The sequence below is a fragment of the Equus przewalskii genome, chromosome 13, assembly GCF_037783145.1.
Source record: "Equus przewalskii isolate Varuska chromosome 13, EquPr2, whole genome shotgun sequence".
In the NCBI taxonomy this organism is placed as follows: domain Eukaryota; kingdom Metazoa; phylum Chordata; class Mammalia; order Perissodactyla; family Equidae; genus Equus; species Equus przewalskii.
Genome location: NC_091843.1, coordinates 29743190 through 29761493, shown reverse-complemented (window position 1 = coordinate 29761493; position 18304 = coordinate 29743190).

The window sequence follows — 18304 nt, the reverse complement described above, 5'->3', positions numbered from 1 at the left end:
GAGTTCTGTGGCATTTGCTAGAGGAGGCTGTAGATCACAGTGCTTACCTGCGTGGATTTTATAGTAAGATGGACCAGCTCTGCTAATTACTAATGTCCCTCTCTGTTTTACTTGTTTGCTTGTTAACTTTTAAATCTCTTTCAAGGACTCAAAAGCACAGCCCACGGAGTCAGACTGCCCAGGTTTGAATTCCAGCTTTGTCACTTACCAGCTATGTGAATTTGCTATTGTCACTGTTTTAACCATGCTAAAAAAGCACTTGGCATATAAAGTTACAAAGCCATTTTTCCTTGGATCATATTAGTTGTATGCATATCTGCTTTCCTCAGTATACCATGATCACCTAATAATATTAACATTACTGGAAATATTTGCAGGGCTTTATCTTATCCTTTACCTTATGAGTTGAGCAATTTACATGCATTGTGTCAATTAACACTCACAACAACTGTAGGAAAACAGCACTGTTTTTATTCCCATTATATAGATGGAGATATGGAGCCCAGAGAATTACGTCACTTGTACCTAGTTTACACAGTTAGTAAATTGGTAATGTCATCATTTGAACTCAAAAAGATCGATGCAGATAAGATTATTCAATCTGAGATCTGCAGACCCTTAGGGATGCCCACAAACATACTTCTGAGTTCTTCGAATTTGTCTTCCAAATTTTTAAAAAATTTGCATTCATTTTGATATCCTAAAACACTTATTATCAGCAGTTCTTGAATATTTGGATGACCACTTTCTAAGTAAGTACCACTGCATGATTTCAGTGCCTGCATTCATATCCGTGTTTATGCTCACATTGGCACTTGGTGGCACTATTTTAATTGTCACAGGCTAAGGAGAAAGGAATAGAGGAAGAGCCAATATATCAAATTCATGCTCAAGCCGTGTGAAGGCCAAATTATCATCACAAACAAAGGTGTCTTGGTATTTTTAGTGGAGGGAAGTGGTGGTAGAATTGAATCGTCATGGCCCGTAGTACTAGCATGGCCCACAGTACTAAAGGCATGCAAAGTTGAATTTGCACAAAGTTGTACAAAGAAGAATTCCCACCCCAGAATTCCCTGCTGTGAATGGCACTTTAGTTTCAGTAAAACAAGATTCACTTCACTCATTAAATTGCGTTAATTTGAATTTTGTTGGTTTTGTTCTTTGTTTATATTTAATTTACAAATATATTTTGGTTTTAGAGTATTATATGAGCAATAAGTATAAGATACATATACCTAGATTTATGTTTTTACTTATAATAAGCAACATTATCATAAAAAATAAATTAAGTAAACTAGTTGACTGTAAGAATTTTTCATTTAAAAAGAGCACACTCAGGGGGTCGGCCTCGTGTCTGAGTGGTTAAGTTCACCCGCTCTGCTTTGGTGGCCCAGGGTTTCTCTCGTTCGGATCCTGGGCGTGGACATGGCACTGCTCATCAGGCCACACTGAGGTGGCGTCCCACATGCCGTAACTAAAAAGACCCACAACTAGAATATGCAACTACGTACTGAGGGGCTTTGGGGAGAAAAAAAAGAGCACACTCAGCTGTGAGAACGTGGCATTACACTGCAGTGCTCCTTATGAGCAGGGAGTATAATGGAATGGTTTAGAGTTTGGGTTCTAAAGTAGCATCATATGGGACTGAGGCTTCATTCTAACACCTATTAGCTGTATGACCTTGGGCAAGTCACTTCTCCTCTTTAAGACTCAGTTTCATAATTGATTAAGTAGGAGAAATAGGGTCACTGTGAGAACAAAATGAGACAGTATCTGAAGCAGGTAGCAATGTACTTGGCCCAACAGAACTGACCAGAGCTGATAACATGAAAAATAGAACACATGGAGACAATTTTTGCCCAATGAATAAATGGATTCATTTGTAGACTTTGATACATAGCTTACCTGGCTATGATTCGGAGTTGAGAACTTACTAGATTGAAGGAGAGAATTTACCTCTTATACAACAAAGCCTATTATTCCTGAGATAAGAGGTGAAATCACTGTGGTTTACATGCAGCCACTTAATTTCTTAAGGCATCTTCCTTTTATTTTAAAGAGTAACTTTCAAAGATCTGGGATAGCTTCCAAGCAGGCAATTAGATTGGTTTCCCAGAATTAGTTCTTATTTCTAACCAAATGCACTTTTATTTTTTTTTAAAACCCATCTTCTCCTTGCAATTCTTTGTGGTCCAGAATATAGGAAATTTACTGCAGATATTGCTTTATTTCATTAGGGAGTAAGCATGCTGCTGACCCATGGTTGGGCAAGTCACTTGGAATAATTTCAGAGGAAGAAAGGTAATATTTATAAGAAAGAATGTGGCTCTCAAACATCATGAATATTCAATTGAGACAATGACATTTTAAATAATTATGTAGTAATATTAACCACTGTGCCATTAGACAATGTCTTAAGTGAAAGAAATCTGGCCACTTATGGCCAATGCTGTGCAGTACAAAGACCACGCATTTTAGAATCAGACAGTCTTAGATTTGAATCCAAGCTTGACTGTTAGTAGAGTGAACCTAAAAACGTTCCTTTCCTCCTTTTCTCTTCATAGCCTCTGCTTCCAACTGATAAAGAATTAGCATTTTGATAGCATGAATCTGAGCGATTTCTAGTCTTTTTATTTCTACCTTCCCAGCAGGATCTTCTGACCTGTTAGGACTATTTTGGAGTGCTTGGCATGGCACACTGCATTCGTTCATTTATCCCTTTACTCAGCAAATAATTATTGAGTGACCACTATTTGCCATGTACTCTAACAGCTGCTGAGGATTCCATAGTGGATAAAGGAGATAAGTTGCCAGCTCTTAAGGAGTTTGTCTTTCACTGGAGAAGTCAGAAAATAAATGCAGAAACAAATAATTAAGCAAGATAGCTTCCAATTTGAATAAGTGTTAAGCAAGGTGCTATGATGGCAATAAAGCAAGTCCATAGTAAATGAATGGGGCCCAAGCTGGAAACTGGTTTCATCAGGATGGCCATGGAAGTTCTTTCCAATTGGGACAGTCAAGAGATGAGAATGAGAAGCAGTTGGCTGTGTGAGGATCTGAGGAAAGAGCTCCTAGGCAGAGGGAACTGCAAATACAAAAGCTGTGAGTGATAAAGGAGCTCAGGCAGACTCAAGGATCAGTAAACAGACCAGTGTGGCTCAAGCACATTAAGCACAGAGGAGCAGGTGGGAGAGGACAACATGAGCAGGATAACATCAAATCTAGTGAACCAAGGTAAGGAGTTTGGATTTCATCCCAAGTGAGAGAGAAAGTCATTGAAGGACTTAATCAGGGGGGTGATGGTTTGCTATGTGGGGAACACATTGTAAGGAATTAAGACAGGGAGACAAGTTAGGAGACTATTATTGTAGCCCAGGTGACAGATGATAATGGCTTAGACTGAGGTTACACAAGAGAAGATGGAGAGAATAGAATTAGAAGGAAGCAGAGGGAGTCAGCACACGTTTTAGAAGTAGCATGGACAGAGCCATTATGATATATCATCTCTGTGTGTCTTTAGTGCCCCTGGTTTTTAAATGGAAATCAGGATTATAGTGCCCTGTTGTCCTTGCCTACTCTATTGAGACCCAGAAAGTTATAGTAAATTGTTTGACTCTTGGAGCAGAGTGCTAAAATCTACATCATCCAACAAATAAATACTTCTGTCCAGAGTTCTGAAACTTGCCCCTGCTCTCCAGGAGCTTCGATGCTAAAATAAAGCACACTCACAGAAAAGAAAAATTGAATGAACATACGGGCCACATAAAGTTTTTCATTACCGAAAAATAAGGGAGGTTGCTATAAACTATAAAGGGCCAGTTATATTTGTTCAGGCTTTGCTGTGTGGAATTTGTGGACCATGTCTTTTTGGGCAATTGTATTGGCAGAAATTGCCTTCTGTTTGCTCAGCTCTGAAAGATTTCAGCTTCCTTGGTATTTGAATAAGAAGCATGTGTGTGTTTTAAATCAGTTGGGCAATTAAGTATCTAAAGCCTGAAGTGGCCTGCTAGGAAGGGAAAGGATTGGGTTGAAAGCAGCATAAGAGAAGCCAATACAGGTTAGTTTTACCAAAAAAATGTGACTCACAAAGCTTATTCTTATGAATTTTCTCAAAAGAACCTCAAATCCTGGCTGGCCCCATGGCCAAGTGGTTGGGTTCGCACTCTCTGCTTTGGCGGCCTGGGGTTTCTCCAGTTTAGATCCTGGGCACGGACATAGAACCACTCATCAGGCCATGCTGAGGTGGTGTCCCACATGCCACAACTAGAAGGACCCACAACTAAAAATACGCAACTATGTACCGGGGGGCATTGGGGAGAAAAAGGAAACATAAAAAGTAAAAAAATAAAAATAAAAAATAAAGAAAGAATCTCAAACCAACCGTAGAAAGCAGTGCCCCCAACCTCCTCCCATTATGGAACACAGAAAATCAAGACATTTATATAGAATGCTGGGTTAACTGAGAGAGATTTGAGAGTATCTGTATGGGCTTGGGGAAATTTTATTGTACTTTTTTATATCATTATAGAAATAAAATACAAAGTATTCAAGATTATTCTAAATATTTAATTTCTATAACTTCCAAATGATAGCATGGTACAATTGTTGATCACGACTTTTTGAATGATGAGCTCTTCAAATTCAGGTTGTGAGATATTGCCTATAAAATCTCTATGTGCTCAAATATGTGATTTAAAAATCAAACAATTTTCAGCATTCAAATATTTGCAAAAATTGATTTTGTGGAAAGGCACTAATATTTCCTCTATCTTTTGTTGACAAACATTGTGATAATCAAACTATATTTTTGATTTTGTCCCAAAATCAAATGTCTCAAAAGAGTGAAGGGATTTTCATTTGTAGAACTCACATGCTTGGTTAGAGAAATTCTGAAGTCAGTTTGGATAGCATTAAAAGGGCACATTCTACTGCAGAAGGATAGACATATGCCATATATGGGAAGACAGAGATTTTGGCGTCCAGCTGCAGCTGCATCTCTCAGGTCTCCTGTCCAGCTTTCCAGGTCCCCAACCCTCCTGGCCACATTTTGGGCATTGTGACATGCTCTGAAACACAAACTCTTCTGGCAGCTCCATTTGTTCTTTGTCCACAGCAGGAAGCTGTGCCTAGAGAAGGCCGCTGGCAGCCAGTGGCCACAAATCTTGAGGTTTCATCCACCCCAGAGCTGACTCAGCTTCCTTGAGGAGTGGGGTGGGGATGGGAATACATCTTGTGCACCAAAACCTTTCATGGCTAAGTTCAAGAGTGTCACACTGCACTGGTTGGGACATGGGGCTATAAAGTATATAAGGAAGATCTTGATACAGATGAAGCAGCATATGCTCTCAGAATGGTAACATGCCTTGCTGACTTTCCCACAGTTAGAAAGTGGCAAGTCAGAGACAAAATCAGGTCTTATAATTGCACATTCTTTCCACTACATCTCATTCCCTCTCTTGATGTGATAAGCTTTATGGGAGGAGAATTAGAAAATCTAGCAGGACAGATCACGAATGGTCTTTGGGGATTCACATTTATAAGGTCATGTTTTCAGCTTTCACATGATGAATGAGAACCTGTAAGGTTGTACAATGCAAATAGATTATGCAAAACACTTTGTCTCTTCCCTTTTCAAAAGCATCCATTTATCCTGCAGTGATGGAGTGGGAATTAATTATATTTGAGCTATTGGTTTTATAAATTGAGGCAGTGGATAAAAGTCTGCCACTATTCAGAAACCAGATATCTATAAGCTTCCCATTGTAGTCATTGTTTTGGTTAACAAAAACAAACTTTTCCTCTACAGCTGACAACAATGCAAGGTTAGACTGTCATGGCAGTAGCCTGACAGCAGCTCTTATACAATCGAGAAGTGAAGTTCCTGCATTTGCTGGTGCCCTATAGATAGCTGAGAGAGCAGAACCAGTGATTAGACTCCAGGTGTCTCTAGTGTTGTGCATGGGCAAAGAGACGCCAGTCCTCTCCAACAGCAGAGCACATCTGATTTCCTGAAGCCGCAAGAAGAATGTCTAAGAGTACCATGTGAGGGTCCCTCCTCACCACAATCAATACTATAGCCCCAAAGCAACTGTCCCTCCCCTGTTTCCTACCTCTCAGCAGCCTATCTCCTATCTGAATCTACCTTTGTAGGGTTATGCATAATCCTAGGCCATGCTAGGATACAGGAAACCTGCAGATGGGGGTGGGATCAGGAGAGAACCAGAGGAGTCCTCGCTTTTGGAAAGTTCTGAGAGGGCTGCATGCAGTGTGTACACACCACTACAGTCATAAAGATTGTTAATGACCATTGACCACTATTCTTGGTCAATGCCCATGCCAGACAACGTTTTCAACATTGCCCCTGATATTTACTCAGACGATTCCAGGAGCTGTGAGATACACAGAGGTCTTTCCCTTGCTCAAATAGTGCTTTTATTACTGCATACTATCAATAAAATGCCCCACTGAGGGGGCTTGTACCTATTTGTCAAGTACGTTGCATGGTTTATCACCAATAATTCTCACAATAATAGTCCCAAGAGGCAGGTATTAGAATTATTGTCATTTTATAGGTGTAGAAACAGAGGAGGAGAGAGCTTAAGCAACTTGCCCAAAGTCACATAGAGAATTAGTAGAGATATCAGGGCTCAAACCCAGGCAGTCTAAGTCCAGAGCAAGATGTTTATGTGTTTATGTGTGTGTTTAAGATAAACAAGGAACTATAGAACAACGATATACATTCATAAATCAAAACAGAAAGTATGGAAGACATTAAAACTCCCACCTTATGAATAGTAGCTCCGGTCAAGAAGTAGAGAATAAGTTGGACACTTTTTTGGAGACATAGGTTAATGCTATGGTCTAAATGTTTGTGTCCCCCCCAAGATTCATATGTTGAAATTCTAATGCTCAGGGGATGGGGTTAGTAGGTGGGACCTTCGGGAGGTGCTTAAGTCATGAGGGTGGAACTCTCATGAATGGGATTAATGCTTTATAAAAAGGACCCCAGAGAGACCCCTAGCCCCTTCCACCATGTGAGGACACAGGGAGAAGGTGCTGGCTATGAACAAGGAAGCAGACTCTCATCAGCAGATAGCTTTGCTGATGCCTTGATCTTGGACTTCTCAGCCCCCAGAACTGTGAACAATGAATTTCTGCTGTTTATAAGCTACTCAGTCTGTAGTAATTTATTATAGCAGCCCGAATGGACTAAGACAGTTAATATTCATAGTTTTTGCCTTAGGGAAATGTTTGATGTACACTGTGGATTTCAGTAACTCCCTTCTCTGTTCAGAATAACTACTGAGAATAGCACATCCATTGATTTATTCATTCAATAAGTATTTATTAATAAGTACTTTCTATGTTCAAAGTATTGTGGTAGCCACTGGGGATATAAGACTTGAAGTGTGCTCTTAAGGAATGGTGTAGAGGGGGAATTAAATTACTAGGAATTATAATGCCCTGAAGCAGCATGTAGCAGTAAATGCTCCCCTCATCTGTCCTTGGGTGGACAATTCTGAGGAATATTCTACAGACTCCTCAGAGGGATCCTGCCAGGTTCAAACTTAGTGGGCCACAGTAAGATCAGCTCAATAATCCTCTCTTCTGTCCCCTATCCCCTTTTCCCTGCTTCAGTCTTCTCAGTCTTCTTCTCCCCTATTCCTGTTCCCTGGGATCACTTCCCAAAATAAACTGCCTTGCAAGCAAGCTCTTGCCTTATATTCTACTTTTGGGAGGAACCCTGGCTAGGCAGTTGGTATGAGAAATGGTCCTAGAAATGAGACCCTCGAGATGGGATTCTAGAACTGGGTTGCCCACCTGTCAGACAGCAATCAGGATCCCTTTGCTGGTGGTGAGTGATTAGAGAGAACCTCTGGCAGTGGCTATCTCCCAGTTACTAAGACTTTCGCCAATGGTGGTCTAGGATAACATGGTTGTGGAAGGTGAAGCTTTGGCCCATGTGGCAGTAGTATGGAAGAATAATGTATAGACTGTGCTAATCATAAGTATTATTGAGTTAGCTACTTTTTACTAAAGCCATTAGAAGCTTTGAAAAACATTGACAGTTTCAGGCTAACCAACTGTCAACTCAAGAAACACTGTGAAAAGCATTTACACATCAAGACAGAATTTTACCCTGATATCAAACCAGAAAAAGACAGTACAAGAAAAGAAAATTACAGGCCCATATTCCTAATGAATATAGATGCAAAAATCCTCAATACAATACTAGCAAACAGAATTCAACAGTACATTAAAAGGATCATGCACCATGACCAAGTGGGATTTGTCCCTGGGGTGCAAGCATGGTTCAACATATGCATATCAGTCAATGAGATACACCACATTAACAGAAAGAAGAATAAAAATCACATGATCATCTCAGTAGATACAGAAAAAGCATTTCACAAAATTCAACACCATTTCATATAAAAAATATTCAAGAAATTAGGAATAGAAGTAAATTATCCCAACATAATAAAATCCGTACATCAAAAGCACACAGCTGAGGGGCCGGCCCAGTGGCACAGGAGGTAAGTTTGAACATTTCACTTCGGCAGCCTGGGGTTTGCCAGTTCGGATCCCCGGTGTGGACCTATGCACCACTTGTCAAGGAATGCTGTGGTGGGCATCCCACATATAAAGTAGAGAAAGATGGGCACGGATGGTAGTGCAGGGCCAGTCTTCCTCAGCAAAAAGAGGAGGATTTGTGGCAGATGTTAGCTCAGGGCTAATCTTCCTCAAAAAACACAGCTAGCGTCAAACTCAATGATAAAAAACTGAGAGCTTTTCCTTTAAGATCAGGAGCAAGACAAGGATGCCCACTCTCACCACTTCTGTTCAACATAGTACTGGAAGTAGTAGCCAGAGAAATTGGGCAAGAAAAAGAAATTAATGGAATCCAAATCAGAAATAAAGAAGTAAAATTATCTCTGTTCACAGATGACATGATCATATATGTATAAAACCCTAAAGATTCCACAAAAAAACCTGTCAGAACTAATAAATTAATGCAGCAGAGTTGTACGATACAAAATCAGTATTCAAAAATCAGTTGTATTTCTACACAATAACACCAAACAATCTGAAAAGAAAAGTAAGGAAAACAATCCATTTACAATAGGTTAAAAAGAGTAAAATACTTAGAAATAAACTTAACCAAGGTGGCAAAAGACTTATACACTGAAAATTACAAAACGTTGCCGAAAGAAATTAAAGACACAAATGGAAAGACATTCTATGTTCATGGATTGAAAGACTTAATATTGTTAAAATGGCTAACTACCCAATGTGATCTGCAGATTCAATACAATCTCTATCAAAATCCCAATGCCATTTTTTACAGAAATAAAAAAAAATCCTGAAAGTTACATAGAACTCCAAAGGACCCCAAATGGCCAAAACGATGAGAAAGAACAAAGCTGGAGGCCTCACATTTCCTATTTCGAAACATTACAAAGTTCCAAACAGTAAGGTACTGGCTTAAAGACAGACACACAGACTAATGGAACAGAATAGACAGCCCAGAAATAAACCCATGCATATACAGTCAAATGATCTTCAGCAATGGTGCCAAGACTACATAACAGGGAACGAAGAGTCTCTTCAACAAATGATGCTGGGAAAAGTGGATATCTGCGAGCAAAGGAATAAAACTGAATCACTATCTTACACCACACATAAAAATCAATCCAAAATAGATTAAAGACAACATGTAAGATTTGAAGCTATAAAACTCCTAGAAGAAAACATAGGGGAAAATCTTCATAATGTTGGTCTTGGCAATGATTTCTTGCTTATGACACCAAAAGTTCAGGGAACAGAAGCAAAAATAGACAAAAGGGATAACATCAAATTAAAAAGCTTCTTCATAGCAATGGAAACAAGCAACAGAGTGAAAAGGCAACCTATGGAATGGAGAAAATATTTACAAGCCATATGTCTGATAAGGGGTTAATATCCAGAATATATAAGAAACTACTACAACTTAATAGCCAAAAACAAATGGGCATAGGACCTGAATAGACATTTCTCCAAAGAAGACATACAATGATGCCAATGGGTATGTGAAAAGATTCTCAACATCTCTAACCATCAGGAAAATGCAAATCAAAACCATAATGAGGTATTACCTCACATCTGCTAGGATGGCCATTAACAAAAAATACTATAAAGAAACAATGTTGGTGAGGATGTGGAAAAACTGGAATTCTTGTGCACTGTTGGCAGGAATGTAAAATAATGCACTATGAAAAATAGCATGGGGTTTCCTCAAAAATAAAAAACACAGCTACTATATGATTCAACAATTCTAATTCTGGGTATTTATCCAAAAGAATTGAAATCAGGATTTTGAAGAGATATTTGCACTCCCATGTTCATTTCAGCGTTATACAGAATAGACAAGGCATGAAAGCAACCTAAATGTCCACCAACAGATGAATGGATATAGAAAACACGGTGTATACTTACAATGAAATATTATTCAGCCATAAAAATTGAAATCCTGTCATATACTACATCATGGGTGAACTTTGAGAACGTTAAGTGAAATAAGGAAACAGAAAGACAAATATTGCAGGATTCCATTTATATAAGCTATCTAAAATAGTGAGAACCCATAGAAGCAGGAAGTAAAATGGTGGTTGCCATGTGCTGAGAGAGAGGGAAATGGGGAGTTGCTGTTCAATGGGTAAAGAGTTTCGGTTATACAAGATGAAATAGTTCTAGAGATCTGATGTACAACATTGTGCTTATAGCTATAAATACTGCACTGCACACTTAAAAACTTGTTAAGAGGGTAGATATCATGTTATGTGTTTTTGACCCCAATAAAATAAAAACTAACTTAAAACTAAGATTTTAGAAAGACATTTGCCTTGACCTATAGCATTAACTTTCCAAAAAACAAAATTAGGAAGTATTGAATTTTTAGGTTTGTAAAAGAGAACTGTCACATCTTTCTATCACCAGAGAAATATGATCCTTCACATGTTACCAAGCCTCCGTGGAAAATGATCAGGGCTGCACAATTGGGCAGTGTCAGTGGAAGTCATGAAAGGGAAAAAAAAATCTGAACACTGGCAGTACTGTATTCACTCCAGAAAACGGAAAGAAGGCTTCTCTTCATCTATAACATTATTTTCTTTGACTTTCTACTTGCATCTGGGATGAAAGGGAGCTATTTATAACACAAAGCTTATTTGTGCCATACTATCAAGTTAATATACAGCAAGGGCAATGGATTCTTTGTTCTTACCCAACCAATAATTTGGAAGAATATACTTAGCAGATAGTTACAGGCTGTAAGAAGAAAAGGGTATCTGCTGGTAAATTAGAACTAATTGGGGAAAATAAGCCCATATCTGTCATAAAGCACAAATAATAATCATAATTGAGCAATACTGTTTATTATCATAATTTTTAGATAGTATTGCAATTAACTAAGGAATTATACTGAAGCACAGTATATCATTTATTCTCATAGCTCTCTTGTGCCAAACAAGACAGATATAATACTCTCTTTATGCCACAGATAAGAAAGAGATGATGGCTATAACCAGTACAGAAGGCAGAGCCTGAAGGAAAACCAGGTACCTTTAATCTCTGATTAATGCTCCATGTTTTACTTGGAATATGCTACTTCTGTACTTTTCAAAGCCTTTACAGAAATATCTAAAATCAGGAAGAAAGATGGGAATGATACTTAAGTCCTTATCTGCCTTTCTGTATGTTCCATCTCTGTTTAGTAACCAAAGTTCCCTATGACAGAAGCAGAGCTGACCCTGGAACAATGGCAGGTGGAACTCATGATCAGTGATCAGTGTGGTCGTGGGCTGACAGCAAGGCATAGACTGAGGCGGACCCTGGGCAAGGACCTGAGCTTATAGTGCTGGAGTTCAGGATCATTGCTTGAACTCCTGTTCTTCTGACCCCATTTCTTCTGTAGGGTGGCTACAAGGGTGAGCGCTTAGTACAGACATTTGAATGACTAAGGTAAACTCATGGTTTGATCATCCAATGAAGTTATCAGAAAGGTAAAGAATACTCCTTGTCCCTGTTGACTATTCCTTTACTCCAGATATCACAGCCTGAGAAGAAGATAAAGAAGGAATGAAGATACCATTCTGGGAAAGTCATCCTGGGACTTCAAGGGAATAGGATAAATGGATTCAGTTTCTACCAAATGTAACAAGACAGCATCTTTCCTTAATCATTTGACATACAGTAGTTGAGTCAGAGACCATACATTCCACAATGTCTCAAATATGTACTAATCGACCTTTTACAGAAAAGATATAAACTAAAGTATGATGAGAAAATTGTGCGTTGAATGCCAGGTCAAGAGAACCGCTATCTATAGCAGACGTGTAAAGGAGGATGGTGCACGTAACATAACATGAATATATATATTTGTCAAAAACTCATCCAATAACACACTTTAAAAAGGTGAATTTTATTATAAAATTGATACAACTTTTATTATTTTGTTGTGAAAATTTATTATAAGAAAGCAGTGCCAATCATAAAAATAAAAAGGGGCCAGGAATTTATGGGAGACTACAAAGAGGAGCTAGAGCTAAATGTAGGAGCTCTGTGATAGAGGCCACTCTGAAATGGAAATTTAAAATGAAATTTATCAGCATTTCATAATCCAGCTAAGAAGTAAGCTCAATGAATACTCTGCCTTGGGAAGATGCATTCTATTCTATTTTTCAAATTGCTCACTATTTATCAATTTTAATATTTTTACACTTATGAAAACCCAGTAACCTAACTTGTGTAATCTTCTGTTTCAGAAGCTAAAATAAGTCCCTCCTCCCCTTGTAGGGATGGTGGAAAGAATCATTAGGAAAAACACTCTAAGTCAAAACTTGATTATTGATATTTATGTTTAATGTTAGTATGATAATCCTTTTTAATTGGTCGCTGACATGCTAACGCATGCTTTTACTAGTCTTTGAGTCTGCAATAAATTATGCAAACTTAACCGTAATTTTGCTTCCGATTAAATTTTTATTTATGCAAAATGAAGATTGTTTCTTTAATACTAATTATCAGTATGTCAACATTTGATTAGTTTGGAACGTAGTTGCATTCTACAATCTTTACAAACTAGGTGTTCTTGTTTTAAAGGATTTTGAAGCTGTTAATGACTCCATATATGTGGAAATAAACAGATCTCATTAGCTGATACATTCTTGATCTCTCAGTGTCTGGTTAACATCGGTTCCTGTAATATCAGTTCCTGTAACATCAGTTACAGGAAAAAACAACTAATATAGAAGGAGAAAATAACTGGGCAGCAGAGGAAACAAACTAAATATCTAGTGAGAGTAAAATGTTAAAATTACATAATTAAGAAGAAGAACGTCCTTTATAGGAAAGTTTATCTAACTCTCCATGGTTAGAAGAAAGATAGTTTTTCGATACAGATAGAATAAGTTGGGAATAGAGACCATATTTACAGGATCCCTAAGACTCACATAAAGGTAGAAAAATTGAATTAATAATACAGACATTTTTCCAGCTCCTACTTAGTTGTGTATGAGTAGCCTGGGTGTTTGGAATCACATGGGCAGATAGATTACGGAATCTAGATTAACAATGGATGCATTAAAATGCGTAGAATAATTTAAATAATTTAGGCCATAAGCAGGATCCTTGTCTGAGTCAGTTAGGCCCATTATAATATAAAACATAGCATCCCAGAGAAACAATTCAAAAATGAAGCAATTTCTGGAATAATTCTGAGACAACATATCCAAGGAGCATCATATTGCCCAAGCCTCCAATGTGGTCTCTCATACTCTGTCTTATGTTTCTCAGTCACATCATTTAACCTGGCTGAGCTTTAGAGTCTGCATCAGTACAATGGGAAAAATTACTCACCTATAGGTTTCTGTGAGGATTGAATTCACATAGTCAACATACAATAAATGTTTGTAATGTTCCCATAATTTTGTAGTTTTGTTCACACTGCAAAAGTAGTCAATGCTAATTAATCATTAAAATTAAAAAATAATATTTGCATCTACTTTTTGTACTTAAAGATTTTCTATTATGTACTGAATATAAAGGGACACATTTTATAGGTCACATTCGTGTTTTTTTTTTTTTTTTTTTTTTTGAGGAAGATTAGCCCTGAGCTAACATCTGCCACCAATCCTCCTCTACTTTATAAGTGGGACACCTACCACAGCATGGCTAGCCAAGTGGTGCTATGTCTGTACCCAGGATCCGAACCGGCCAACCCCAGGCCACCGAAGCGGAACGTGCGAACTCAACCGCTGCACCACCGGGCTGGCCCCTATAGTTCACATTGTAGTTTAATATGTACATTCTGTTAAATGCTGAAATTCATTGAAATATTCCTTCCTGTTGCCTGAACTACCCAGATCCATGGAAATAGTTTTTTCGACTTTCTAGTCAAGTTGTCTGCTTATTCTAGTGATACAGATACGTCTTTGCTTACTCTAACAAGAACTGGAAATACAACTCTGTTCTAATGATGCAGGGAACTTAAACAAACCAAGGGAAAACAGCATTACATAAGACACTTGCTCCATATCTATTGAAGAAATGATCTCATTATTCTTCATGGGAAGAAAGTTAGGATTTGAAAGCAAGTCAGACATCTCAGTGTATTTTCGTTTGAAATCTTCAAGAACATAAGCAGCACCAACAGACTAGAAATTGCAACTGTTTTGAACCACAGAAGTCACCATTTGTATGGGAAAAATGGGGACTCTGAATTTAGGGGCACCAGAGTGCAAATCCCAGTTTAGACATAGTTGTTAACTTCAGTGTAGCTTAACTTCTCTGAGACTCAGTTTCCTTAACCTTAGAGTGTGGATAATAATAGCTACCTGGAATCACTGCCATCAAAATTCAGTGAGTATACATAAAGTGCCTTTTAAATAGTAGGTGTTCAATAAAATCAAGTTACCACTACTACGTAACCATTCCTTTCATCACTGGAGATAATTTCAGATGGATTACAACTGCTGTCATCTTGTCAGTGTGTATTCCTCAAGTATCAGTGCAAAGGCAAATTTGACAAGACAAATCAGCCCATTATTTTGAGAGGAAAGGAAGGTAAAACTATTCCAACAACTCAAGCATAGCATGCATGGGGAGGGAAAAGCATGTCCCAGGTCCCTTCAAATAATCTACTCTTTGCTCCAGGTCTTCAAGAGCTTATCTAAGAAACAGGAAGTCCCAGTCAAAGGAGTTCAAAGAACTCTCCAATAAATCACTGTGCCCGGAGTAATGAGGTAAATGTATCAGGTATTGTAGTAGGTGACCAACAGTCCAGGTTTGCCCTGGACTGTCCCCATATTAGCACTGAAAGTCTCACATCTCAATGACCTTTCAATCTCAGGCAAACAGAGATGGTTGATCACCCTAACCATGGGTCATGCGACATGTTCCATGATCATGGAATAGCATGGAAGGGACTATGGAAACTACTCAGTCTAAGCTGTTGGTTTAACAGGTGGGAAGTCAGATCCCAGGTATGGGCTAATGCCGTCTCCACAGGTGCAGACTATACTCAAGGAGCGTTTCAGATGACAGGTGAACCTCATTATTCTCATTCTAGATTTTTTTTTTTAGATTTTATTTTTTTCCTTTTTCTTCCCAAAGCACCCCCCCCACCCCGGTACATAGTTGTATATTCTTAGTTGTGGGTCCCTCTAGTTGTGGTATGTGGGACACCGCCTCAGCGTGGCTCCATCAGCTGTGCCATGTCTGCGCCCAGGATTTGAACCGACGAAACACTGGACCGCCTACAGCAGAGCACGCAAACTTAACTACTCAGCTATGGGGCCAGCCCCTTCTCATTCCAGATTTTTGGATGTCATACAGGAGGAAGAATTCTGTAGTGGTGGAAGGCCTGGACCCTGATGCCAGACTACTGCATGGGCTTCTATCCTGTGACTCTGGGCAAACTCTCTGACCTTTTTAAGCCCCAATACTCTTGACTGAAAATTGGTATTGTTAGCATTGAAGAAGAGGGTGCAAATAAATTGTTGGGCTCAGTGCCTGGCACATAAAAACACATTAAAGATTTGTTATTATTAGTGGGAGTTTTAATCTATTTATCCTCTTCTTCCTCCCCAGTATTAATACTATTATTATTATTTTGCTACTTAGAGCAAGGGAGACAGAAACAAGGATAAAACTATCCTTTCTTGGATTTTCAATAAAATCACTTGGACTTTAAGTACATCAAAGGACAGTGTTTCACACTTGTAATTTTCTTGAAAGTAGTCATTGTGAACTGTACCATGCTGACCTGAACAATTGACAGACACTTTTTGAAAATATACCTCTTTGACTATAACAAATACACTCAAATTGCTTTAGTAATTCAGCTTCAAGCTACGTCATTTGCTTCTTCTAAAAGGCTCCTTTCAAAATGCTGGATTTTTACCACCATCCCCTAGGTTCTGAGCCATTCTCTGTAGACGCCAAACTGTCAAGAGCACTCACCAAAGGACAGGCATTCTAAAATAAAGATGCAGTATATTTGAAATGATTACATATACGGATGATACAACAATGGGGTTTGTGGAACAAATTTTTGACTCAGAAGTAATGCCTCAGGAATATAACTAATATTCAGAAGATTTGGCCTACCTCAGGATATAAAAAAGCAAAATGCACAATCCCTCTTTTTTCTATTCCTCTTTATGGTTCAATATTGTAATTTGTTAAAATGTAAGTCACTTCCATACCCAGGAATGTACCAAATGATGGATTAAACAGAATTTTAGAAAACCAAGACAGGTGCCTCTGAGGACACAGCCCCCTTCCTTGGATATGCATCAAATGGAGATGTGCTTTGAGAAGAACAAAGGACAGCAATTTACCCTTAATTTCGTGAACACTTTGAGATGCTTCATGATTTCCTAGTTTGACTGATACCCTAGATTATTTCATTTTTGCCTTTTCTAAACTTCTCAATGAAATAGCCTCCAAAAACAGAACAAATTCGTAACTACCCCGGGAGAAAATCTCTCTAACTATAGCATGGATGGGCTAGACTGACAAACAATTTGTGTCTAAACAGGGCAATTTTTTTTTTAGGGAAAAAACACTATCCCCAGAACTCCACAAATTTAGGAACAAGATTACAGGACAAAATACATCTATTAATCCAAAGAAATGTAACATTCATCCTAAACATGAAAAAATATATTTATGCACTTATAGATTTTTAAATATCTCTCTAGGCAATTAAAAAAAATAAATATAGGGGCCAGCCCCATGGCATAGTGGTCAAGTTTGGTGCTCTTCACTTTGGCGGCCCGGGGTATGCAGGTTCGGATCCCAGGCGTGGACCTATACTAGATGTTAGCCATGCTGTGGTGGCAACCCACATATAAAGTGGAGGAAGATTGGCACAGGTATTAGCTCAGGGCAAATATTCCTCAAGCAAAAAAAAAAAAAAAGAGCAAGATTGGCAACAGATGTTAGCACAGGGCTAATCTTCCTCACCAAAAACAAAAAAATGTAATTTCATCAGACATATTTTCCATTGTCAGAGAACAACTCCATGTCATTCCCTTCACTTCTAGGTCATATGTAAGGCAAGCTCATTGCCAAGACATCCCTACTAAAAAGCATTAAGAGAAAGGAAGGAGAAGGGGAAAACGGTAGATGAGCACTCACTAGTTTGCTATGCTATCTAGGTAAATATCAGTTCTACTGCCTGTTCCCCTTACATGCTCCTCGATATGCTAAGCTCTGACTGTGTAAGGGATGTGTGTGTGTGTGTGTGTGTGTGTGTGTTGAAAGTAAAGGGCTGGGAGAGGGAAGCAGTGACCTAATAAACAAATTAATTTGTTTATAGGTGAACAAAATCATTCCTTCCCCTCACTTTCTGTATCACAACTTTATCTGATCTCTCATAATAGTGAGGCATAAGATAATTAGGTAGAGGACAAAGTCAAGATGTGGGCGTCTGATTTCTTCCTTTATAATATACAGAAATTATTTAAGAAATTCAATCATTTGTATATTTTGAACTGTCATTCATGGATCATTTTGTGCAATAATATGAGGAGTTCACATCAGATAAGCCAGGTTTAAATCACCTGGCTTTCAAACAACTTTATGAATATTCTCCCTTTAAGGTTGTATTTTTAATCATTATATTTATGCTACAGAAGAAGGGATTAAACTTCCATCACACATGCTTATACACACATGCACACACATGCCATACGGAGAGGAAATGTATAGCAAAATGAAAAGGACACTGACTTTGTAGTAAACCACACTGGGAGTTTGG